We start from the raw sequence: 26,043 nt of genomic DNA on the forward strand, positions 1-26,043 counted from the left end.
GGGCATATGAGTTTGTTCCTGAATATATTCAGGAAAAAACACATACGCCCTTTTTGGCAAACCAAGCAAGCTTGCAATGGAAATCCGAACTACTATGAAGTGTCACTTCCCCACGGTCTAAAGAGCCATCTGAGAAAAGTGTAAAATCCAGAAAGGCAAGACAGGCCATGGGGAAAAAGGAGCCTTGTTATGCTGATGGGCGGGATGTCAATTGACAACAGCCACTCTGGAGAAGTGTATGGTGTTTCCTGATACATCTGAAAAACAAAGCAACAGAGTCTAGGGCATTTCCACTTATGGTCCTATAGCTTAGGGAAATTAAAATCAAAAAGACACAGCCACCCCAAAATTTGGGACGGCTCTGTTTACAGGAACCTCTTCTACAGTACAAGTTTAATATCCCAGAGAACAAATAATTGATAAAGAAGTTGCGGTTCTTACGTACAACAGAATACCACTCAGCAATGAAATCTGTGTCACCAGGCCTGTAACAGCATAATGAGCGGATTGAGGCATGATGATTCTAAGTGAAATAAGTCACACAGAAAAAGAAACATCATAAGGTATCACTAATGCACGGAATGTAAACTTGGCTACACATGAACTGTTTTACAAAACAGAACCGGGTCTCAAGTTTAGAAAACCAACTTATGCTTGCTTAAGGGGAAAGGTGAGCTGGGGTGCTGCATAAAACCAGAGTTTGAAATTAGCACAGATACCGTTCCATAAGCCAAATATGTAATAGACAAGACCTACCCCTTGCTCAACGAAATGGACTCAACAATGAGGTATCACCTCACACCTGTTAGAATGGGCATCATCTGAAAATCTACAAACAACAAATGCTGGAAAGGGTGTGGAGAAAAGGAAGACTCTTCAACTATTGTTGGGAATATGAATTGATACAGTCACTATGGAGAACAATATGGAGTTTCTTAAGAAACTATTAATAGAATTACCATATGATACCGCAATCCCAGTACTGGACATATACCCAGACAAAACCATAAATCAAAAAGAGGCATTCACCGCAATGTTCATTGCATCACTATTTACAATATCGAGGTAATGGAAGCAACCTAAATGCCCACAGACAGACGAATGCATAAAGATGTGGTACATATATAAAATGGAATATTACTAAGCCATGAAAGGAATGAAATTGGGTCATTTGTAGAGACGTCGATGGATCTAGAGACTGTCCTACAGAGTGAAGTAAGTCAGAAAGAAAAAAACAAATCTTGTATATTCATGCATATATGTGGAACCTAGAAAAACTGTACAGATTAACCGTTTTGCAAGGCATAAATAGAGCAACAGATGTAGACAACAATTGTACGGACAACAAGGGGGGAAAGCTCTTGGAGGGGTGGTGGTGGGAGGAGTTGAGAGATTGGGATTGGCATGTAAACATTTATATGTATAAAATAGATAACCAATAAGAACCTGCTGTATAAAAATATCAAATAAAATTCAAAATTAAAAAGAAATAAAATTTAAAAAATAAAACAGAAAAAACAATTATTCCCTTCACATACATGTATTTATATGAATAAATTATTTCCATGCTTATATCTGTAAATACAAAAAAGAGGAATAAAATCTACCTTGAACCAAAAACGAAAAAGAGAAAAAAAAAACAGAACCCACCAGTTACTCAGAGGAAAACCGTGTCAGGGCACTTGCTCCAGTTGTAAACAATTTTGAAGTTGGTCAGTGGTGGGGAATCATCTCCCATTCAGCCAGCAGCCCCCACACGACAAGCGTCCTCATTGCAAAGCTGGGGCACTGTGCTGAGGCATCTGTGAGTAAACGGGAGCTGAGCCCCAGGCCAGTTGCTGCTGAACTGTTCCCACCCTTCCCAGGTAAAACACCTGAATATATACAAGGACTTGAAAGCCTAGAGGAAGGGCCATGGAGCCACACGAGTGACAGCATGCCAGATGACTTGGTGCCTGCAGGCCAGCCAGGATGGTCCTGGCCCTGGGTGCTCTTCTGGAAGATTTCCATTTCCCTGCCTGAGATACCCGTCCTGTCCCTGCCCCCACTGCTTCTTCCCTTCCTCACCTCTGCCCAGGGAGAAATTCCAGCAGCAGGTATGGGTGACACATCCTCTTCTTTAGCAGGTGGCAGCCTGGCAACTGCTGCAGAAAGTCCAGCAGAGCCCCACTCACACTGGGCCACCCACAAAGCCGTGGCCTCTCACTCCTTCCCACCAGCCCAGCCCCGAGACTGCTGACAGGGCAGAGAAAATGGCGTCAGGCACAGCTGCAGGGGCTTTTGCTGCCTGGAGTAGTATTTATATTGACCTCAACCCAGGCACACCTGGAGAGGGCTGGCCGGCATGGTAAGGCTGCCCAGGTCAGCCAATCATCACCCCTCAGGGGCTCACAGTTGCAGAAAATGGAACTTGCTGAACCGGCCATGTCCAAGGAACAGGTGTGGGCCCCTGAGAGTCAGGATAGACAAGGGGCTGCAGCTTTGGCTTGTTTTCTAATCATTTTATCTGGCCCATGAGTGGGAGACAACTTCAAGAAAACCCTCTCCTAATGAGACGAACCCAGGAGTCAGGGAGAGGAGAGGTGGGTGGTGGTTGGAGACAGAGGCCTGCTGCTCTGGGTGCAGTGGAAGTCTCTGGAAGACCAGGTGGAGGGAGGCCACACAGAGTGATGCCCAGGGTCACAGACCTGTCGGAGCTGCTGTTTGTTAGTTCAAGTCCTGCTCTGAGGTGCTCTGTGTCAGCTCTGAGCGACAGGTGAGCTGGGGGTGCTCTTCAATGAGGGCTACGTGCACGGTTCCTGTGTGCCCAGCCCTGCCATGGTACCTGCAAGGGAAGCTCTGTATCCTGGGAGGGGCCTGATCATGAGAGCCCCGTGGGCTGTGTTGGGGGTGGGGTACCTGCCCAGGAGAGCTCCATATCCTGGGATTGGCCTGACCACGAGAGCCCCATGGGCTGCTGGGGACCTGGTAAAGGATGTCAGGACAGTCAGTGAAGCCACCGAGGATATACCTCCAGTTGCTCCTGATTCCTACACCCTGCTGGTCATTCTACCAACCACCAGGACATGATATTCTGTATTAGTCTTCAATGATGCCTTCTTTTGTATTCCATTAGTCCCAGAGTCACAAGAAATTTTGGCTTGTGAGTGGCAGGTCTCAACACACAACTAAAACAATACTTCCGGACCGTCTTGCCCCAAGGGTTCAAAAATTCCCACACCATCTTTGGGGAAAGCTTAGCTAAAGACCGAAAAGTTCTACCTCTGGAAAAGGAAACCCTCCTTCAATATGCAGACGACATTCTGATCGCCAGCCCTACTAAGGAGGCCTCTGAACTACCAAGCCAATAAAGGATAGAAGTTGTCCAAGAAAAAGCTCAAATATCACAGACTGCGGTGACCTGCCTGGGCTTCATTCTCACACAAGGTCAGAGAAGCCCATCCCAGGAAAGGGAAGAAACCATTTGCAGCCTTACCCCTTTCTAAAACTAGAAGACAGCTTAGGGGTTCCTGGGGAGGCCAGGGTTTGCTGCTTCTGGATCCCTAACTACAGTCTACTAGCTGGGCCTCTATATGAAACACTGAAAGGAAAAGATGATGATCCTTTTGAACAGAATCCAGAAGTGGCCTTTCAAGAATGGAAAGAGCAGTCAATTCAGACCCTTGCCCTGGAACTCCCTAATTGAGCTAAACCCTTTGACCTTTCCATTCCCGGTGAAAGGTGAATCGCCATTGGAGAATTAGTGCAAAAACTGGGACCACTTGAAATGGAACAACGCAAGAATGCCATCCAGGTAGGATAAACTACAGTCACCAAGGGGCTTGGCCCACTGCCACATCTGGCCAAGATACTGGCGGTATCTAAAAACCTGGAAATCAGCAGCCCAAAAGGCCACCTCCCTCCTAAGGGAAAAGGACCCCACATGGTGATCCTAATCACCAACCATGCCCTGAAGTTGCAGGGTTCGCTCCGTGGGCACACCGACCTCGAGTGAGGAGGCCCTCCAACTCCAACATCCAGAGAGATAACCGGGGGCAACAGGGCACCATGACGACTCGTGTGAACATCACTTGACCTGGAGTTTCTCTCATAAAACAAAAATAGTGTGTCCCGAAGGAGTAGACTACTGCTTGCAGGACTTCCTGCACCCGGAGGGGAGCTAATAATCTTGGCGGGGGAACCGTATATCACACTGTCACCATAGAAAAGCCTACAGACACCGTGATGATGGTGGCCAATAAGACCGGCTGGACTCCTGTTTACTTCAAAAGGCTGTTGACTCAGTGGCCATCATGGTCCTTGATCACCACTGACCCTGGACTGTCTGGGAGTTGAGCGGGCAGGGCTCTGACACCTGGTGCTGTTTTTACGTTAATTCAGGGGCCTAATTGAAGAAAGAGCAGACTACTGGTCAGAGCATCTAGGCTGGCAGAAACGGTCAGCCTAAGGTGGCCGAACAAATGTGGGGCGGGGTGAAACCGGCCCCCACAGCGTCTCTGCACATCTCTTTCCTGGACCCTTAAAGGTCATTAGAATCTATAACACTTCCAATGCTGGTGCTCAGGCAGACGAGCAGGGAGGCAGGGGTCCTGGGGCCAATCAACGTCACCTGGAGGCTGCTGGGGAGAAGTTCTGACCCTCGTCCCCTGGTATGAGGGCTCCCAACTCAGCACTCAGCAGTTACAGAAGAAGGGTCTGCACCCTCAGCACTCCAAGAATGAGGAACGGGACAAAAGGCAGAGGAGGGGTTTGTCCCCAGCAAAGCCCATTAAAAATCCCTGGGAGATAAAAATAGAATGTGGGCAATAAAGTCAAGTCTGACCTTTTTTATCCTTTGTGCTTTGTCTAATTTCACGTGCTCCTAGGGTCCCGCATGCAGAGGTTCCACACCCGGCACTTCAGACCAGATTTCCTAGTGCAGAATGGCTGGGTCGACACCTCAGCTCCTGGGGCCCAGTGCAGACTCCGAGATATAGAGCCTGAGCTGCAGCCAACCCGGCCCTTGAGAGCTCCGCCCCCTCCCTCCCACTGACTCTGACAGGATCTCTACACAGCAGCCCAGCCCACAGCCCACGGGGTAGTGCATGCTCTCACCTCTCCATTCTCTGATGAAAATATAAAGTTTCCTTTGCTTGGGAACCAAACTCAGTCTCGATCTGTTGGCCCCAATGACACTGGGCAGGGGGACCCTTGTTGGGGTCCACTCTGGAGGATCAGTAACAGAAATTGAGACTATTGTAACTTCAATGAACAGATGTGTGAGCCAAACTGTAGTTAACATAGAACAGTTTATAAGGCTCGGGTAAAATAAGATGTTTCTAACACTTCCATTTGATATTTCCATCACTTTATTATAAGCAAGTTCAGTGAAAAGGTTTGTCTTATTTGTCAGGTCAATATTAGAGAAATGAAGTGATTTCTTTCCAAGGATGTACATCTAATAATCTTGGTTAAAGCTTCAATCTTGTTTTAAATGCTTTTCCATTGAAAATGATACCTCTCTTTCAGCTCCCCCATTTCTGAGAAGTATAAAATCTTATAATTTATTATTACCAAAGGGGAAAGGTGGGAGGAGGGATAAATTAACAGTTTGGAATTAACTCATACACACTGCTATGTATAAAATAGATCATCAACAAGGAACTACTGTATAGCACAGGGAACTACACTCAATATTTTGCAATAACCTATAAGGGGAAATAATCGGAAAAAGAATAGATATTTTTATTGACATCATCTATCAATGACAGTTAAAGTGTAACCTAAGGGAAGCCGGTGGTGAGTGCTTCTGACCCTGAAGACTTCAGTCATCTAAAGTTTGGACTTTGCCTACTTCCCAAGGCCCTTAATGAACATATGTGTAGCCGTAGCTTAAAAAACTCCCCAGTTTGGGTTTCGGGGAGACACTGATTTTGAAAAAGCCCTGGTGTTCTCCTTACATGAATGGGACTCTTCCTACTGCTAAAACATGTCTGTCACACCCAGAGGATGGTATACCGTCTGATCGGGAAGAGTTTGGAAAAGGCATCTCATCTCCTCATCTCCTGGTGCTCGGGTTCACCCCTCCAGCGTCTTTACTAACAGTCTCCCCACTTGGAGATGTCAGCACTGTCAACATCCTGTTGCGTACAGTTTGGAATTTGTCCAGAGGATGAAGCGGAAGGATGAGGAACAATGAGAGACAAGTCCTAGGTGTTCAGACAGACACATGTCACTCTAATTTCCAATCAGGAAGACAAATTGACCAAAGGCTAGGGTTGCCCATGGAAACAGTATAGGGCTGGAGGAAATCCCACTGCTTTGTGGCCAGTTCCCATAAACACAAGTTGAACAATGGACCTCAGTAAAATTCACGAAACTGCAGAGTTGAAAATATCTATCACTGAAAAATGTCTTGAGGAAAGTCAGAGAAAAGGATTGGTAAGCAAGGGAGAATGGCAGGAAAGGGATTTGAGGAGGTAGAAAGGACTCGCCATTAAGCACAAGAAAAGGGGCTGAACATTGCCAACATTGCAGTTGGCCAAAAAAGCTGTATGCGTTTTTTTCTGTATATATTCAAGAAAAGGGCATACACTTTTTTAGCCAACCAAACAGGTGGGCACTGGAAATCAATACTACAAAAGATATCACTTCACATCAGTCAGAAGAGCCATCCTCATAAAGTGTAAACACCAGAAATGCAGGACAGGGCAAGGAGAAGAGGGAGCCCTGTGAGGCTTATAGTGGAAATGTATATTGCCAACGGCCATTCTGGAGAAGTGTATTGTGTTTACTAAAGCATCTAAAAAATGAGCTACAGAGCATAGGGCACTTGCACTCATGGGCGTATATCTTGGGAAAAACAAAAATCGAGAGGACACAGGCACCCCAATGTTTACTGCCTCTCTGTTTAAAAGATCCTGGACTAGGATATAACTTAAATGTCTCTGGAGGGAAGAAATGGATAGAGATGTGGTACTTATGTAGAGTGGAATATTACTCAGCCTGGAAATCAATGAAATATGGCCAGTTGTAACAACTCCGCAGGAGTTACGTATGATCATTCTAAGTGACATAATTCAAAAAGAAAAAGACACATATCATAAGATATCACTTAAAGGTGGAATCCAAAATGGCTACACATGAAATAAATTACAAAACAAAAACATAGTCAAATATGTAGAAAACACGCGTAAGGCTGCTAAATGGGAAAGGTGGGGAGGGGTGAGGCATTATCCAGGAGGTTGAAATTAGCAAAGATACCATTCCAAATACCAAACTGATAATCAACAAGGCCTACACGGTAGCTAGAAGAACTGCACTCAGCACACTCAAGTCACCGGAAAAGAATATCTATGACTGGTAAGAATCTGAAAAAGAATTTATTGATGTCTCTCTGCATGTGAATCAAGTGGATGTACAGCAGCAAGAAACAGAGCTTTGAAAATCAGCTGTAACCAATATAGTAATAAATTGAAAAAAATAAACGACAGAGAGACAGAGAAAACCTCTTACAACTTTTCCTCAGGGACGGTGATGCAACATGGATTGAACACATCTAGACCCACAGCAGGATGAGACATAAGGCTGGAAACTGTTCACGCTAAGAGAAATGTGAGGTTGGGTGAGGAAATGCACACCCTTTAAAGTAATACTACCTGGTACCCATTCAATGGGTCCCAAATCTGCAGGTTCAAGGAATGTTCCTACAGCTAAAACATGCATGGAAAACCCAGAGGACTGTAAACCATGTGATCGGGAGATGTGTCTAAAATGCACCTCATTTATCCTCTCCTGGTGCTCCTGTTCATCATTCCAGCCAGGTTACTTAGAATTTCCCCACTTAGAGAATCAGCACATTTAAACTTCTGTTTCACACATTTTGCAAATTGTGAGGAGGATGAACGGGAAGAGGGGGAACCAATGAGAGAATAGTTGTAGGGGTTTGGACGGGCACATGTCACTCTAATTTCCCATTAAGAATAAGAATTAAAAAAAGGCTCAGCCCGCCTCGCCGGAGCCAAAATAGGGCCTGAAGCAATCCTGCGGTTTTGAGGCCAGCTCACAAAAGAGCAACTTAAAAAATGGAGCTCAGGGTCACTGCAATTCACAAACCTGCAGAGTTATAAATGAAAACTAATGTCCAAAAATATGTTGAGGTAAGGCAAAGAAGAGGATCTGAATGCAAGACAGAATTGCAAGAAACAGATTTCAAGAGATAGATTGGACTCGTCTTTAAAGCACATGAAAAGCGGCAGAATTTCGACAATGATGCAGTTGGCCCAAAAGGGAGTATACGTTTTTTCCTGAATATATCCAGGAAAAAACGCATACGCACTTTATGGGCAACCAAGCAAGCAAGCAATGCAAATGTGCACAACAAAGAAGTCTCATTTCCCACCGGTCAAAAGGGCCATCTGAAACAATTGTAAAAACCAGAAATGCAGGACAGGCCATGGAGAACAGGGAGCCTTTATACACTGATGGACAGTGTGTGAACTGCTGAGAGCCACTCTGGAGAAGTGTATGGTGGTTCCTAAATCATCTATAAAACAGAGCTACAGAGCATAGGCCACTTCCAATCACGGGAGTATATCTAGGGAAGTCTAAAAATCAACAAGACACAAGCACACCACAGTTTAGGGCTACTCTGTTTACAAGAACCTCAACTTCAGTACACCTTAAATATCCCAGGAAAGAGAACAATGGATAAAGAAAATGTGGTACTTATGTACAATGGAATATCTCTTCACCATGAAATCAATGTAATAAGGCTAGTAGAAGGATAAAGAGTGGATTTAGGTCCGATAATACTACTTGAAATAAGTCAAACAGAAAAAGAAACATATCATAAGATATCACTTATAGAGGGAGGATAAATATGGCTGCACAAAAAATGAATTACAAAACAGAACAGTGTCTCACATTTAGAAAACACACTTATGTCAGCTTAAGGGGAAAGGAGAGGTGGGGTGATGCATAAAACCAGAGTTTGAAATTAGCACAGATACCGTTCAATAAACCAAACAGGTATTAGACAAGATCTACACCTTGCTCAATGAACTGGCCTCAACACACCCTATACACCGCAGAAAAATATATCTGAGTAATAAGAATCTTAAAACCCATGTATTGATATCTCTCCATAAGGAAATCAAGTGTGTGCAGAGCGGCACAAACACAGCAGTGAAAATGAGCTAAACCCCATTATAGAAATAAATTTTAAAACCAAAACGCAGAAACAATGAAAGAGAGAAAAATTCTTACAAAATTCGCTCAGGGGCTGTGATACAACCTGGAATGAACACATATAAACCCACAGCTGGATAAGACATAAGGCTGGACACTTGGGGCTGAGAGGATTGGTGAGCTTTGGTGAGCAACTGCCAAAAGTTTCATGCAATACTTCATGCTACTCATTCCAAGGGTCCCAACACTGCAGGTTGAAGGGAATCTTCCTACAGCTAAACCATGCATGGGAAATCCAGCAGATGGTATACCATATGATCGGGAAAGGTTTCTAAAACGCACCTCATTTTCCTCTCCTGGGGCTCCGGATCAACATTCCAGCCACTTTACTAACAACATCCCCACATGGAGAGTCAATGCCTTTAAGTTCTGGTATCGCACAGTCTGCAGTTAGTGCGGACAATGAATGGGAATAGGGGGAACCAGTGAGAAAATAGCTGTAGCGGTTTCAATGGCCACATGTCACTCTAATTTCACATAGGAAGAAGAATTAACCAAAGGCACAGCAAGGCACACCAGAAGAAGAATAGGGCCTGAAGAAATCCTGTGGATATGAGGCAAGATAACAAAAATAAGAGGTGAAAAATGGAACTAAGGGCCACTGCAATTGAAAAACCTGCAGAGTTATAAAGGCCAACTATTTTCCAAAAGTATATTGAGGTAAGGCTATGAAGAGGCACTGACAGCAAGGCAGAATTGCAGGAAACCGATTTCAGGAGGTAGACTGGAATTGCATTGAAAACATATGAAAAGACTCACAACATCCACAATCCTGCACTTGGCCAAAAGGGTGTATGCGTTTTTTCCTGAATATATTCAGGAACAAACGCATACGCCCTTTCTGGCCAACAAAGCAAGCATGCAAAGGAAATCTGCACTACAATGAAGTCTCACTTCCCCCCTGTCAAAAGGGCCATCTGAAAAAAGAGTAAAATACAGAAAGGCAGGACAGGCCATGGAGAACTGGGAGCCTTGTTATGCTGATGGGCGGGATGTAAAATGCCAACAGCCACTCTGGAGAAGTGTATGGTGTTTCCTGAAACATCCAAAAAACCAAGCAACAGAGCCTAGGGCACTTCCACTTATGGTCCTATAGCTTAGGGAAATTAAAATCAAAAAGACACAGCCACGTAAAAGTTTGGGACGGCTCTGTTTACAAGAACCTCGTTTACGGTACAAGTTCAATATCGCAGAAAGTGAAAAACGGATAAAGAAGTTGTGGTACTTACGTACAATGCAATATCACTCAGCAATGAAATCTATGTCATCAGGCCCGTAGCAGCATAATGAGTGGATTCAGGTACGATGATTCTAAGTGAAATAAGTCACACAGAAAAAGAAACATCATAAGATATCACTAATACACGGAATGTAAACTTGGCTACACAGGAACTGAAATACAAAACAGAACAGGGTGTCAAATGTAGAAAACCAACTTATGCTTGCTTAAGGGGAAAGGTGATTTGGGGTGATGCATAAAACCAGAGATTGAAATTAGCACACATACCATTCCATAAGCCAAATTACTAATAGACAAGAGCTACTCCTTGCTCATCGAAGAGGAAACAACACCCCATATTAAACGCCTAACAATATACCTGACTAGTAAGAATCTTAAAACCTGTGTATTTATATGTCTCCGAAAGAGAATCAAGCGTGTGTACAGCGGCATAAGCGCAGCAGTGATAGGATTGGTGAGGATCGGTGAGCAAATGCAGACCCTTTGAAGTCATATTGCATGGTACCCATTCCATGGGTCTCAACTCTCCAGGTATAAGGGATTCTTCCTTCAGCTAAAACATGCATGTGGAACCCAGAGTATGATCCACCGTGTGATCGGGAAACATGTTCAAATGTGTCTCAGTTTTCGTCCCCTGGTACTCGGAAGCAACATTCCAGACGCTTTACTAACACTCCCCCCACGTGGAGAGTCAGTGCCTTTAACCTCTTGTTTGGCCCAGTTTGCAATTTCTGCGGAAGACGAACAGGAATAGGGAGAACCAATGAGAGACTAGGTGGAGGTGTCTGGAAGGGTAAATTAAACTCTCATTCGCACCAGGAAGAGGAATTAACCAAAGGCTCAGCATGCCATGCCGGAACCACACTAGGGCCTGAAACAATCCTGCGGTGTTGCGGCCAGCTCACAAGAAAGCGAGTTGAAGAAAGGAGCTCAGGGGCACTGTAATTCACAAACCTGCAGAGTTATAAATGACAGATATCGGCCAAAAATATATTGAAGTAAGACTGCGAAGAGAACTTGAAAGTGGGGCTGAATTGCAGGAAACCGATTTCAGGAGGTAGACTGGAATTGCATGTAAAGCATAGGAAAAGAGGCAGAACGTCCACAATGATGCACTTGGCCAAAAAGGGCGTATGCGTTTTTTCCTGAATATATTCAGTAAAAATGCATACTCACTTTTTGGCCAACCAAGGAAGCTTGCAAAGGAAATCTGCACTACAATGAAGTCTCACTGCCGCCAGGTCAAAAGGGCCATCTGAAAAATGTGTAAAATCCAGAAAGGCAGGACAGGCCATGGAGAACTGGGAGCCTTGTTATGCTGATGAGCGGGATGTCAATTGCCAACAGCCACTCTGGAGAAGTGTATGGTGTTTCCTGAAACAACTAAAAAAAAGCAACAGAGCCTAGGGCACTTCCACTTATGGTCCTATAGCTTAGGGAAATTAAAATCAAATAGACACAACCACCCCAAAGTTTCGGCCGGCGCTGTTTACAAGAACCTTGTTTATGGTTCAAGTTCAATATCATAGAAAGTGAAAAATGGATAAAGAAGTTGTGGTACTTATGTACAATGCAATATCACTCAGCAATGAAATCTATGTCATCAGGCCCATAGCAGCATAATGAGTGGATTCAGGTACGATGATTCTAAGTGAAATAAGTCACACAGAAAAAGAAACATCATAAGATATCACTACTACACGGAATGTAAACTTAGCTACACAGGAACTGAATTACAAAACAGAACAGGGTCTCAAATGTAGAAAACCAACTTATGCTTCCTTAAGGCGAAAGGTGAGTTGGGGTGCTGTATAAAACCGGAGACTGAAGTTAGCAGAGATACCATTCCATAAGCCATATATGTAATAGACAAGAGCTACTCCTTGCTCAACGAGGTGGACTCAACACCCTATATTAAACGCCTAAGTAGATAACTGACGAGTAGGAATCTTAAAACCTATGGATTTGTATGTCTCCGAAAGAGAATCAAGCGTGTGTACAGCGGCATAAACGCAGCAGTGATAGGATTGGTGAGGTTCGGTGAGCAAATGCAGACCCTTTGAAGTCATATGGCATGGTACCCATTCCATGGGTCTCAACTCTCCAGGTTTAAGGGATTCTTCCTTCAGCTAAAACATGCATGTGGAACCCAGAGTATGATCCACCGTGTGATCGGGAAATGTGTTCAAATGTGTCTCAGTTTTCCTGCCCTGGTACTCGGGTGCAACATTCCAGACGCTTTACTAACACTCTCCCCACATGGAGAGTCAGTGCCTTTAACCTCCTGTTTGGCCCAGTTTGCAATTTCTGCAGATAATGAACAGGAATAGGGAGAACCAATGAGAGACTAGCTGGAGGTGTCTGGACGGGCAAATTTAACTTTCATTTCCCAACAGGAAGAGGAATTAACCAAAGCCTCAGAGTGCCATGCCGGAACCACACTATGGCCTGAAGCAATCCTGCAGTGTTGCGGCCAGCTCACAAGAAAGCGAGTTGAAGAAACGAGCTCAGGGGCACTGACATTCTCAAACCTGCAGAGTAATAAATGACAGCTATCGTCCAAAAATATATTGAAGTAAGGCTGCCAAGAGGAGTTGAAAGCGGGGCAGAATTGCAGGAAACCGATTTCAGGAGGTAGACTGGAATTGCATGTAAAGCATAGGAAAAGAGGCAGAACGTCCACAATGATGCACTTGGCCAAAAAGGGCGTATCCTTTTTTTCCTGAATATATACATGAAAAAACGCATACGCCCTTTTTGGCCAACCAAGCAAGCTTGCAAAGGAAATCTGCACTACAATGAGGTCTCACAGCCCCCCGGTCAAAAGGGCCATCTGAAAAAAGTGTAAAATCCAGAAAGGCAGGACAGGCCATGGAGAACTGGGAGCCTTGTTATGCTGATGTGCGGGATGTAAATTGCCAACAGCCACTCTGGAGAAGTGTATGGTGTTTCCTGAAACATCTAAAAAACAAAGCAACAGAGCCTAGGGCACTTCCACTTATGGTCCTAGAGCTTAGGGAAATTGAAATCAAAAAGACACAGCCACCCCAAAATTTGGGAGGGATCTTTTTAAAGAACCTCGTTTACGGTACAAATTCAATATCACAGAAAGCGAAAAATGGATAAAGAAGTTTTGGTACTTATGTACAATGCAATATCACTCAGCAATTAAATCTATGTCATCAGGCCCATAGCAGCATAATGAGTGGATTCAGGTACGATGATTCTAAGTGAAATAAGTCACACAGAAAAAGAAACATCATAAGATATCACTACTACATGGAATGTAAACTTGGCTACCCAGGAACTGAATTACAAAACAGAACAGGTTCTCAAATGTAGAAAACCAACTTATGCTTCCTTAAGGCGAAAGGTGAGTTGGGGTGCTGTATAAAACCGGAGATTGAAGTTAGCAGAGATACCATTCCATAAGCCATATATGTAATAGACAAGAGCTACTCCTTGCTCAACGAGGTGGACTCAACACCCTATATTAAACGCCTAAGAAGATACCTGACTAGTAGGAATCTTAAAACCTATGGATTTATATGTCTCCGAAAGAGAATCAAGCGTGTGTACAGCGGCATAAACGCAGCAGTGATAGGATTGGTGAGGTTCGGTGAGCAAATGCAGACCCTTTGAAGTCATATGGCATGGTACCCATTCCATGGGTCTCAACTCTCCAGGTTTAAGGGATTCTTCCTTCAGCTAAAACATGCATGTGGAACCCAGAGTATGATCCACCGTGTGATCGGGAAATGTGTTCAAATGTGTCTCAGTTTTCCTGCCCTGGTACTCGGGTGCAACATTCCAGACGCTTTACTAACACTCTCCCCACTTGGAGAGTCAGTGCCTTTAACCTCCTGTTTGGCCCAGTTTGCAATTTCTGCGGATAATGAACAGGAATAGGGAGAACCAATGAGAGACTAGCTGGAGGTGTCTGGACGGGCAAATTTAACTCTCATTTCCCAACAGGAAGAGGAATTAACCAAAGCCTCAGAGTGCCATGCCGGAACCACACTATGGCCTGAAGCAATCCTGCAGTGGTGCGGCCAGCTCACAAGAAAGCGAGTTGAAGAAACGAGCTCAGGGGCACTGACATTCTCAAACCTGCAGAGTTATAAATGACAGCTATCGTCCAAAAATATATTGAAGTAAGGCTGCCAAGAGGAGTTGAAAGCGGGGCAGAATTGCAGGAAACCGATTTCAGGAGGTAGACTGGAATTGCATGTAAAGCATAGGAAAAGAGGCAGAACGTCCACAATGATGCACTTGGCCAAAAAGGGCGTATGCGTTTTTTCCTGAATTCAGGAAAAAACGCATACGCCCTTTTTGGCATACCAAGCAAGCTTGCAAAGGAAATCTGCACTACAATGAAGTCTCACTGCCCCCTGGTCAAAAGGGCCATCTGAAAAAAGTGTAAAATTCAGAAAGGCAAGACAGGCCACGGAGAACTGGGAGCCTTGATATGCTGATGGAAGGATGTAAATTGCCAGCAGCCACTCTGGAGAAGTGTATGGTGTTTCCTGAAACATCTAAATAACAAAGCAACAGAGCCTAGGGCACTTCCACTTATGGTCCTATATCTTCGGGAAATTAAAATCAAAAAGACACAGCCACCCCAAAGTTTGGGACGGCTCTGTTTACAAGAACCTCATTTACGGTACAAGTTCATTATCACAAAAAGCGAAAAAAGGACAATGAAGTTGTGGTACTTACGTACAATGCAATATCACTCAGCAATGAAATCTATGTCATCAGGCCCGTAGAAGCATAATGAGTGGATTCAGGTACGATGATTCTAAGTGAAATAAGTCACACAGAAAAAGAAACATCATAAGATATCACTACTACACGGAATGTAAACTTGGCTACACAGGAACTGAATTACAAAACAGAACAGGGTCTCAAATGTAGAAAACCAACTTATGCTTCCTTAAGGGGAAAGGTGAGTTGGGGTGCTGTATAAAACCGGAGATTGAAGTTAGCAGAGATACCATTCCATAAGCCAAATATGTAATAGACAAGAGCTACTCCTTGCTCAACGAGGTGGACTCAACACCCTATATTAAACGCCTAAGAAGATACCTGACTAGTAGGAATCTTAAAACCTATGGATTTATATGTCTCTGAAAGAGAATCAAGCGTGTGTACAGCGGCATAAACGCAGCAGTGATAGGATTGTTGAGGTTCGGTGAGCAAATGCAGACCCTTTAAAGTCATATTGCATGGTACCCATTCCATGGGTCTCAACTCTCCATGTTTAAGGGATTCTTCCTTCAGCTAAAACATGCATGTGGAACCCAGAGTATGATCCACCATGTGATCGGGAAATGTGTTCAATTGTGTCTCAGTTTCCCTGCCCTGGTACACGGGTGCAACATGCCAGACGCTTTACTAACACTCTCCCAACATGGAGAGTCAGTGCCTTTAACCTCCTGTTTGGCCCAGTTTGCAATTTCTGCGGAAAATGAACAGGAATAGGGAGAACCAATGAGAGACTAGCTGGAGGTGTCTGGACGGGCAAATTTAACTCTCATTTGCCAACAGGAAGAGGAATTAACCACAGCCTCAGAGTGCCATGCCAGAAACACACTAGGGCCTGAAGCAATCCTGCAGTGTGGCGGCCAGCTCACAAGAAAGCGAGTTGAAGAAACGAGCTCAGGGGCACTGTAATTCACAAACCTGCAGAGTTATAAATGACAGCTATCGTCCAAAAATATATTGAAGTAAGGCTGCCAAGAGAACTTGAAAGCGGGGCAGTATTGCAGGAAACCGATTTCAGGAGGTAGACTGGAATTGTATGTAAAGCATAGGAAAAGAGGCAGAACGTCCACAATGATGCACTTGGCCAAAAAGGGCGTATGCGTTTTTTCCTGAAGAGGAGAAAACGCATACGCACATTTTGGCCAACCAAGCAAGCTTGCAAAGGAAATCTGCACTACAATGAAGTCTCACTGCCCCCCGGTCAAAAGAGGCATCTGAAAAAAGTGTAAAATCCAGAAAGGCAGGACAGGCCATGGAGAACTGGGAGCCTAGTTATGCTGATGGGCGGGATGTAAATTGCCAACAGCCACTCTGGAGAAGTGTATGGTGTTTCCTGAAACATCTGAAAAACAAAGCAACAGAGCCTAGGGCACTTCCACTTATGGTCCTATAGCATAGGGAAATTAAAATCAAAAAGACACAGCCACCCCAAAGTTTGGGACGGCTCTGTTTACAAGAACCTCGTTTACGGTACAAGTTCAATATCGCAGAAAGCGAAAAATGGATAAAGAAGTTGTGGTACTTACGTACAATGCAATAACAATCAGCAATGAAATCTATGTCATCAGGCCCGTAGCAGCATAATGAGTCGATTCAGGTACGATGATTCTAACTGAACTAAGTCACACAGAAAAAGAAACATCATAAGATATCACTACTACACGGAATGTAAACTTGGCTACACAGGAACTGAATTACAAAACAGAACAGGGTCTATAATGTAGAAAACCAACTTATGCTTGCTTAAGGGGAAAGGTGAGTTGGGGTGCTGCATAAAACCAGAGATTGAAATTAGCACAGATACCTTTCCATAAGCAAAATATGTAATAGACAAGAGCTACTCCTTGCTCAACGAAGAGGACACAGCATCCCATATTAAACGCCTAAGAATATACCTGACTAGTAAGAATCTTAAAATCTATGGATTTATATGTCTCCGAAAGAGAATCAAGCGTGTGTACAGTGGCATAAGCGCAGCAGTGATAGGATTGGTGAGGTTCGGTGAGCAAATGCAGACCCTTTGAAGTCATATTGCATGGTACCCATTCCATGGGTCTCAGCTCTCCAGGTTTAAGGGATTCTTCCTTCAGCTAAAACATGCATGTGCAACCCAGTGTATGATCCACCATGTGATCGGGAAACGTGTTCAAATGTGTCTCAGTTTTCGTCCCCTGGTACTCGGGTGCAACATTCCAGACGCTTTACTAACACTCTCCCCACTTGGAGAGTCAGTGCCTTTAACCTCCTGTTTGGCCCAGTTTGCAATTTCTGCGGAAAATGAACAGGAATAGGGAGAACCAATGAGAGACTAGCTGGAGGTGTCTGGACGGGAAAATTGAACTCTCATTTCCCACCAGGAAGAGGAATTAACCAAAGGCTCAGCGTGCCATGCCTGAACCACACTAGGGCCTGAAGCAATCCTGCGGTGTTGCGGCCAGCTCACAAGAAAGCGAGTTGAAGAAAGGAGCTCAGGGGCACTGTAATTCACAAACCTGCAGAGTTATAAATGACAGCTATCGTCCAAAAATATATTGAAGGAAGGCTCTCAAGAGGACTTGAAAGCGAGGCAGAATTGCAGGAAACCGATTTCAGGAGGTAGACTGGAATTGCATGTAAAGCATAGGAAAAGAGGCAGAACGTCCACAATGATGCACTTGGCCAAAAAGGGCGTATGCGTGTTTTCCTGAATATATTCAGGAAAACACGCATACGCCCTTTTTGGCCAACCAAGCAAGCTTGCAAAGGAAATCTGCACTACAATGAAGTCTCACTGCCCCCCTGTCAAAAGGGCCATCTGAAAAATGTGTAAAATCCAGAAAGGCAGGACAGGCCATGGAGAACTGGGAGCCTTGTTATGCTGATGGGCGGGATGTAAATTGTCAAGGCCACTCTGGAGAAATGTATGGTGTTTCCTGAAACATCTGAAAAACAAAGCAACAGAGCCTAGGGCACTTCCACTTATGGTCCTATAGCTTAGGGAAATTAAAATCAAAAAGACACACCCACCCCAAAGTTTGGGACCGCTCTGTTTACAAGAACCTCGTTTACGGTACAAGTTCAATATTGCAGAAAGCGAAAAATGGATAAAGAAGTTGTGGTACTTACGTACAATGCAATATCACTCAGCAATGAAATCTATGTCATCAGGCCCATAGCAGCATAATGAGTGGATTCAGGTACGATGATTCTAAGTGAAATAAGTCACACAGAAAAAGAAACATAATAAGATATCACCACTACACGGAATGTAAACTTGGCTACACAGGAACTGAATTACAAAACAGAACAGGGTCTCTAATGTAGAAAACCAACTTATGCTTGCTTAAGGGGAAAGGTGAGTTGTGGTGCTGCATAAAACCAGAGATTGAAATTAGCACAGATACCATTCCATAAGCCAAATATGTAATAGACAAGAGCTACTCCTTGCTCAACGAAGAGGACACAACACCCCATATCAAACGCCTAAGAATATACATGACCAGTAAGTATCTTAAAACCTATGGATTTATATGTCTCCAAAAGAGAATCAAGCGTGTGTACAGCGGCATAAGTGCAGCAGTGATAGGATTCGTGAGGTTCGGTGAGCAAATGCACACCCTTTGAAGTCATATTGCATGGTACCCATTCCATGGGTCTCAACTCTCCATGTTTAAGGGATTCTTCCTTCAGCTAAAACATGCATGTGGAACCCAGAGTATGATCCACTGAGTGATCGGGAAACGTGTTCAAATGTGTCTCAGTTTTCGTCCCCTGGTACTCGGGTGCAACATTCCAGACGCTTTACTAACACTCTCCCCACATGGAGAGTCAGTGCCTTTAACCTCCTGTTTGGCCCAGTTTGCAATTTCTGCATAAGATGTATAGGAATAGGGAGAACCAATGAGAGACTAGCTGGAGGTGTTTCGACGGGCAAATTTAACTCTCATTTCCCACCAGGAAGAGGAATTAACCAAACGCTCAGCGTGACGTGCCAGAACAGATTACAGCCTGAAGCAATCCTGTGGTGTTGCGGCCAGCTCACAAGAAAGCGAGTTGAAGAAAGGAGCTCAGGGGCACTGTAATTCACAAACATGCAGAGTTATAAACCACAGCTATCGTCCAAAAATATATTGAAGTAAGGCTGCCAAGAGGACTTGAAAGCGGGGCAAAATTGCTGGAAACCGATTTCAGAAGGTACACGGGAGTCGCTCTTAAAGCATAGGAAAAGAGACAGAACTTGGAAAATAATGCACTTGGCAAAAAAGGGCATATGTGTTTTATCCAGAGCTCTCATAACTTAGGGGAGGAGATTCCCAGCAGGCTCCAACTGCCACCTGAGGGCTCACATTGCCAAGGCACGTGAGCAAGCCAGGCAGGAGTTACCTCACAGCACAGGTCCCATCTCACAGAAGGGTGAGTAACCCAGCCAACATCAGACTCTCACCAGAGGGCCCAATCACCAAGGGGATGGGAACCAGGCAGGAGTGTCTTCACACCAGTGGGGCCACATCATCGAAAGGTGAGGTACTCAGCACATGTGTCCTCAAACCAGAGGACCCACATCACCAAGGGCCTCGGAGTGAGGCAGGCAGGAGTAGCCTGAAAACACTGGGCCCATTGAATAAAAAAGTGAGGAATCCAGCAGTTGGAACCTCCCAGCAGGCAGCCCAGAGTACCGAGGCTATGGGATCAAGGCCACAGTGAACTCACAGAAGAGACCCATATCATGAAACTGAGCAACCCAGCCATTGTGACCTCAGAACAGGAGGCACACTTCCCCATGGGGATGGAAATCTGGTAGGAGTGTCCTCGCACCACTGTGAACGTATCAGAAAATTTTGGGTGACCAGCATTTAGGGCCTGACACCAGAGGACCCTCATCACCAAGGGAAGGAGGCTCCCAGCAGGCTCCAACTGCCACCAGCGGGCTGACGTTGCCAAGGCGATGTGTGCCAACCAGGCACGAATGACCTCACAGCAGAGGGCCCACCTCAGAGAAGTGTGACAAACCCAGTCAGGATCAGACTTGCACCAGAGGGCCCACATCACCAAATGGATTGGAACCAGGCAGGAGTGTCCTCACATGAGTAGGGCCACATCATCTAAAGATGAGGAACCCAGAACATGTGGCTTCAAACCATAAGACAGCCATCACCAAGGGGCTGGGAGTGAGGCAGGCAGGAGGAGCCTCATAACAGAGGGCTCAAAAATAAGAAAGGTGAGGTATCCAGCAGTTGGAACCTCCCAGCAGGCGGCCCAGAGCACAGAGGCTAGGGGATCCAGGCCAGAGTGAACTAACACCAGACAGCCCACATCATGAAACTGTGAGCAACCCAGACATTGGGACCTCAGAGCAGAAGGCCCACATCCCCATGGTGATGGGAACATGACAGGAGTGTCCTGGCATCACTGGGCTCACATCAGAAAACGTGGGGTGCTCAGAAGTTAGGGTCTGACGCTAGAGGGCACTCATCACCGAGAGGAGGAGGCTCCCAGCAGGCTCTAGTGGCCACCAGAGGGCCAACGTCGCCAAGGCGATGTGTGCCAGCCTGGCAGGAGTGACCTCACAGCAGAGGACCCACCTCACAGAAGGGTGAGGAACACAGCCAGGATCAGACTCTCACCAGAGGGCCCACATCACCAAGGGGATGGGAACCAGACAGGAGTGTCCCCACACCAGTGAGACAACATCATCGAAAGGTGAGGATCCCAGCACATGTGTCCTCAAACCAGAGGAACCACATCAACAAGGGTTTCGGAATGAGGCTGGCAGGACCGGCCTCACAACACAGGGTCCATAGAATATAAAAGTTGAGGAATCCAGCATTTGGAACCTCCCAGCAAGTGGCCCAGAGCACCAAGGCTATGGGATCCAGGCCGCAGTGAACTCACAGCAGAGGGCCCACATCATGAACCTGTGAGCAGCCCAGCCGTTGAGACCTCAGAACAGAAGGCCCACAACCCCATTGGGATGGGAACCTGGCAGGAGTGGCTTCGCACCACTTAGTACATATCAGAAAATGTTAGGAGCCCAGCAGTTAAGGCCTGACGTCAGAGGGCCCTCATCACAGAGGTGAGGAGGCTCCCAGCAGGGTCCAAGTGCCACCAGAGGGCTCATGTCAACAAGGCGAGGTGAGCAACCCAGGCAAGAGTTACCTGATAGTAGAGGGCCCACCTCACAGATGGGTGAGGAACCCAGCCAGGATCAGACTCTCACCAGAGGGCCCACATCACAAAGGGGATAGGAACCAATCAGGATTATCCTCACACCAGTGGGGCCTTATCATCTTAAGGTGAGGAACCCAGCACATGTGTCCTCAAACCAGAGGACCTACACCACCAAGGGCCTTGGAGTGAGGCAGGCAGGAGTAGCCTCACAACACAGGGCACATAATATAAAAAACGTGAGGATTCCAGCATTTAGACCTTCCAGCAGGCGGCCCAGAACACCGAGGCTATGGGATCCAGGCCACAGTGAACTCACAGCAGAGGGCCCACATCATAAAACTGTGAGCAACCCAGGCGTTGGGACCTCAGCGCAGAAGGCCCACATCCCCATGGGAATGGGAACCTGGTTGGAGGGTCCTCGCACCACTGGGCGCACATCAGAAAATGTGGGGAGCCCACCATTTTGGGCCTGACGCCAGAGGGCCGTCATCACCGAGAGGAGGAGGCACCCTGCCTGCTCCAACTGCCACCAGAGGGCTCACGTCTCCAAGGTGATGTGTGCCAGCCAGGCAGGAGTGACCTCACAGCAGAGAGCCTACCTCACAGAACGTTGAGGAACCCAGCCAGGATCAGACTCTCGCCAGAGGGCCCACCTCACCAAGGGGATGGGAACCAGGCAGGAGTGTCCTCACACGAGTGGGGCCACATCATCAAAAGGTGAGGAACGCAGCACATGTGGCCTCAAGCCATAGGACAGTCATCACCAAGGGGCTGGCAGTGAGGCAGGCAGGAGGAGCCTCACAACAGAGGGCACATAGAATAAAAAAGTTGAGGAATCCAGCAGTTGGAACGTCCCAGCAGGCGGCTCAGAGCACCAATGATAAGGGATCCTTGCCGGAGTGAACTCACAGCAGAGGGCCCACATCATGGTACTGTGAGCAAGCCAGCCGTTTTGACCTCAGAGCAGAAGGCCCATATCCCCATGGGGATGGGAACCTGGCAAGAGTGTCCTCACTCACTTGGTGCACATCAGAAAATGTGGGGAGCCCAGCAGTTATGGCCTAAGGCAAGAGGGCCCTCATCACTGAGGGGAGGAGGATCCCAGCACACTCCAACTGCCAACAGAGGGCCCACGTCGCCAAGGTGACGTGTGCCAGACAGGCATGATTGACCTCACAGCAGAGGGCCCACCTCACAGAAGGGTGAGGAACCCAGCCAGGATCAGACTCTCACCTGAGGGCCCACATCAGCAAGGGGATGGGAACCAGTCAGGACTGTCTTCCCTCCAGTGGGGTCACATCATCGAAAGGTGCGGAACCCAGCACATGTGGCCTCAAATCAGAGGACACATATCACAAAGGGAATGGGAGTGAGGCAGGCAGGAGTAGCCTAAAAACAGTGGGCCCAAAGAATAAGAAAGGTGAGGAATCCAGGAGTTGGAACCTCCCAGCAGGCGGCCGAGAGCACAGAAACTATGGGATGCAGGCAGGAGTGAACTAACAGCAGAGAGCCCACATCATGAAACTGTGAGCAACCCAGGCGTTGGCACCTCAGAGCAGAAGGCCCACATCCCCATGGAGATGGGATCCTAAGAGGAGTGCCAAAGCATCACTGGGCTCACTAAGAAAAGTTGGTGAGCCCAGCAGTTAGGGCCTGACGCAAGAGGGCCCTCATCACCGGGAGGAGGAGATTCCCAGCACGCTCCAACTGCCACCACACGGCTGAATTCACCAAGGCAATGTGTGCCAGCCATGCAGGAGTGACCTATCAGCAGAGGGTCTCCCTCACAGAAGGGTGAGGAACACAGCCAGGAACAGACTCTCACCAGGGGGTCCACATAACCACATGGATGAGAACCAGGCAGGAGTCTCCTCACACTAGTGGGGCCACATCATCGAAAGGTGAGGAACCCAGCAAAGGTGGCCACAAACCAGAGGACCCACATGACCAAGGGGTTGAGAGTGAGGTAGGTGTCTGGACGGGCATATTTAACACTCATTTCCCACCAGGAAGAGGAATTAACCAAAGGCTCAGCGTGCTATGCCGGAACCACACTAGGGCCTGAAGCAATCCTGCGGTGTTGCGGCCAGCTCACAAGAAAAGGAGTTGAAGAAAGGAGCTCAGGGGCACTGTCATTCACAAACATGCAGAGTTATAAATGACAGCTATCGTCCAAAAATATATTGAAGTAAGGCTGCCAAGAGGACTTGAAAGCGGGGCAGAATTGCAGGAAACCGATTTCAGGAGGTAGACTGGAATTGCATGTAAAGCATAGGAGAAGAGGCAGAACGTCCACAATGATGCACTTGGCCAAAAAGGGCGTATGTGTTTTTTCCTGAATATATTCAGGAAAAAACGCATACGCCCTTTTTGGCCAACCAAGCAAGCTTGCAAAGGAAATCTGCACTACAATGAAGTCTCACTGCCCCCGGGTCAAAAGGGCCATCTGAAAAAATTGTAAAATCCAGAAAGGCGGGACAGGCCATGGAGAACTGGGAGCCTTGTTATGCTGATGGGTGGGATGTAAATTGTCAACAGCCACTCTGAAGAAGTGTTTGGTGTTTCCTGAAACATTTAAAAAACAAAGCAACAGAGCATAGGGCACTTCCACTTATGGTCCTATAGCTTAGGGAAATTAAAATCAAAAAGACACAGCCACCCCAAAGTTTGGGACGACTCTGTTTACAAGAACCTCGTTTGCGGTACAAGTTCAATATCGCAGAAAGCGAAAAATGGATAAAGAAGTTGTGGTACTTACGTACAATGCAATATCACTCAGCAATAAAGTCTATGTCATCAGGCCCATAGCAGCATAATGAGTGGATTCAGGTACGATGATTCTAAGTGAAATAAGTCACACAGAAAAAGAAACATCATAAGGTATCACCATTACACGGAATGTAAACTTGGCTACACAGGAACTGAATTACAAAACAGAACAGTGTCTCTAATGTAGAAAACCAACTTATGCTTGCTTAAGGGGAAAGGTGATTTGGGGTGCTGCATAAAACCAGAGATTGAAATTAGCACAGATACCATTCCATAAGCCAAATATGTAATAGACAAGAGCTACTCCTTGCTCAACGAAGAGGACACAACACCCCATATCAAACGCCTAAGAATATACATGACTAGTAAGAATCTTAAAACCTATGGATTTATATGTCTCCGAAAGAGAATCAAGCGTGTGTACAGCGGCATTAGTGCAGCAGTGATAGGATTGGTGAGGTTCGGTGAGCAAATTCAGACCCTTTGAAATCTTATTGCATGGTACACATTCCATGGGTCTCAACTCTCCATGTTTAAGGGATTCTTCCTTCAGCTAAAACATGCATGTGGAACCCAGAGTATGATCCACCGTGTGATCGGGAAACGTGTTCAAATGTGTCTCAGTTTTCGTCCCCTGGTACTCGGGTGCAACATTCCAGACGCTTTACTAACACTCTCCCCACTTGGAGAGTCAGTGCCTTTAACCTCCTGTTTGGCCTAGTTTGCAATTTCTGCGGAAAATGAACAGGAATAGGGAGAACCAATGAGAGATTAGCTGGAGGTGTCTGGATGGGCAAATTTAACTCTCATTTCCCACCAGGAAGAGGAATTAACCAAAGGTTCAGCGTGCCATGACGAAACCACACTAGGGCCTGAAGCAATCCTGTGGTGTTGCGGCCAGCTCACAAGAAAGCGAGTTGAAGAAAGGAGCTCAGGGGCACTGTCATTCACAAACCTGCAGAGTTATAAATGAAAGCTATTGTCCAAAAATATATTGAAGTAAGGCTGCCAAGAGGACTTGAAAGCGGGGCAGAATTGCAGGAAACCGAATTCAGGAGGTAGACTGGAATTGCATGTAAAGCATAGGAAAAGAGGCAGAACGTCCACAATGATGCACTTGGCCAAAAAGGGCGTATGCGTTTTTTCCTGAATATATTCAGGAAAAAACGCATACGCCCTTTCTGGCCAACCAAGCAAGCTTGCAATGTAAATCTGTACTAAAATGAAGTCTCACTGCCCCCCGGTCAAAAGGGGCATCTGAAAAAAGTGTAAAATCCAGAAAGGCAGGACAGTCCATGGAGAACTGTGAGCCTTGTTATGCTGATGGGCGGGATGTAAATTGACAACAGTCACTCTGAAGAAGTGTTTGGTGTTTCCTGAAACATTTAAAAAACAAAGCAACAGAGCATAGGGCACTTCCACTTATGGTACTATAGCTTAGGGAAATTAAAATCAAAAAGACACAGCCACCCCAAAGTTTTGGACGGCTCTGTTTACAAGAACCTCGTTTGCGGTACAAGTTCAATATCGCAGAAAGCGAAAAATGGATAAAGAAGTTGTGGTACTTACGTACAATGCAATATCACTCAGCAATAAAGTCTATGTCATCAGGCCCATAGCAGCATAATGAGTGGATTCAGGTACGATGATTCTATGTGAAATAAGTCACACAGAAAAAGAAACATCATAAGATATCACTACTACACGGAATGTAAACTTGGCTACACAGGAACTGAATTACAAAACAGAACAGGGTCTCTAAAGTAGAAAACCAACTTATGCTTGCTTAAGGGGAAAGGTGAGTTGGGGTGCTGCATAAAACCAGAGATTGAAATTAGCAGAGATACCGTTCCATAAGCCAAATATGTAATAGACAAGAGCTACTCCTTGCT

This window comes from Leucopleurus acutus (assembly GCF_964270905.1).
Source record: "Leucopleurus acutus genome assembly, chromosome: 4".
In the NCBI taxonomy this organism is placed as follows: domain Eukaryota; kingdom Metazoa; phylum Chordata; class Mammalia; order Artiodactyla; family Delphinidae; genus Leucopleurus; species Leucopleurus acutus.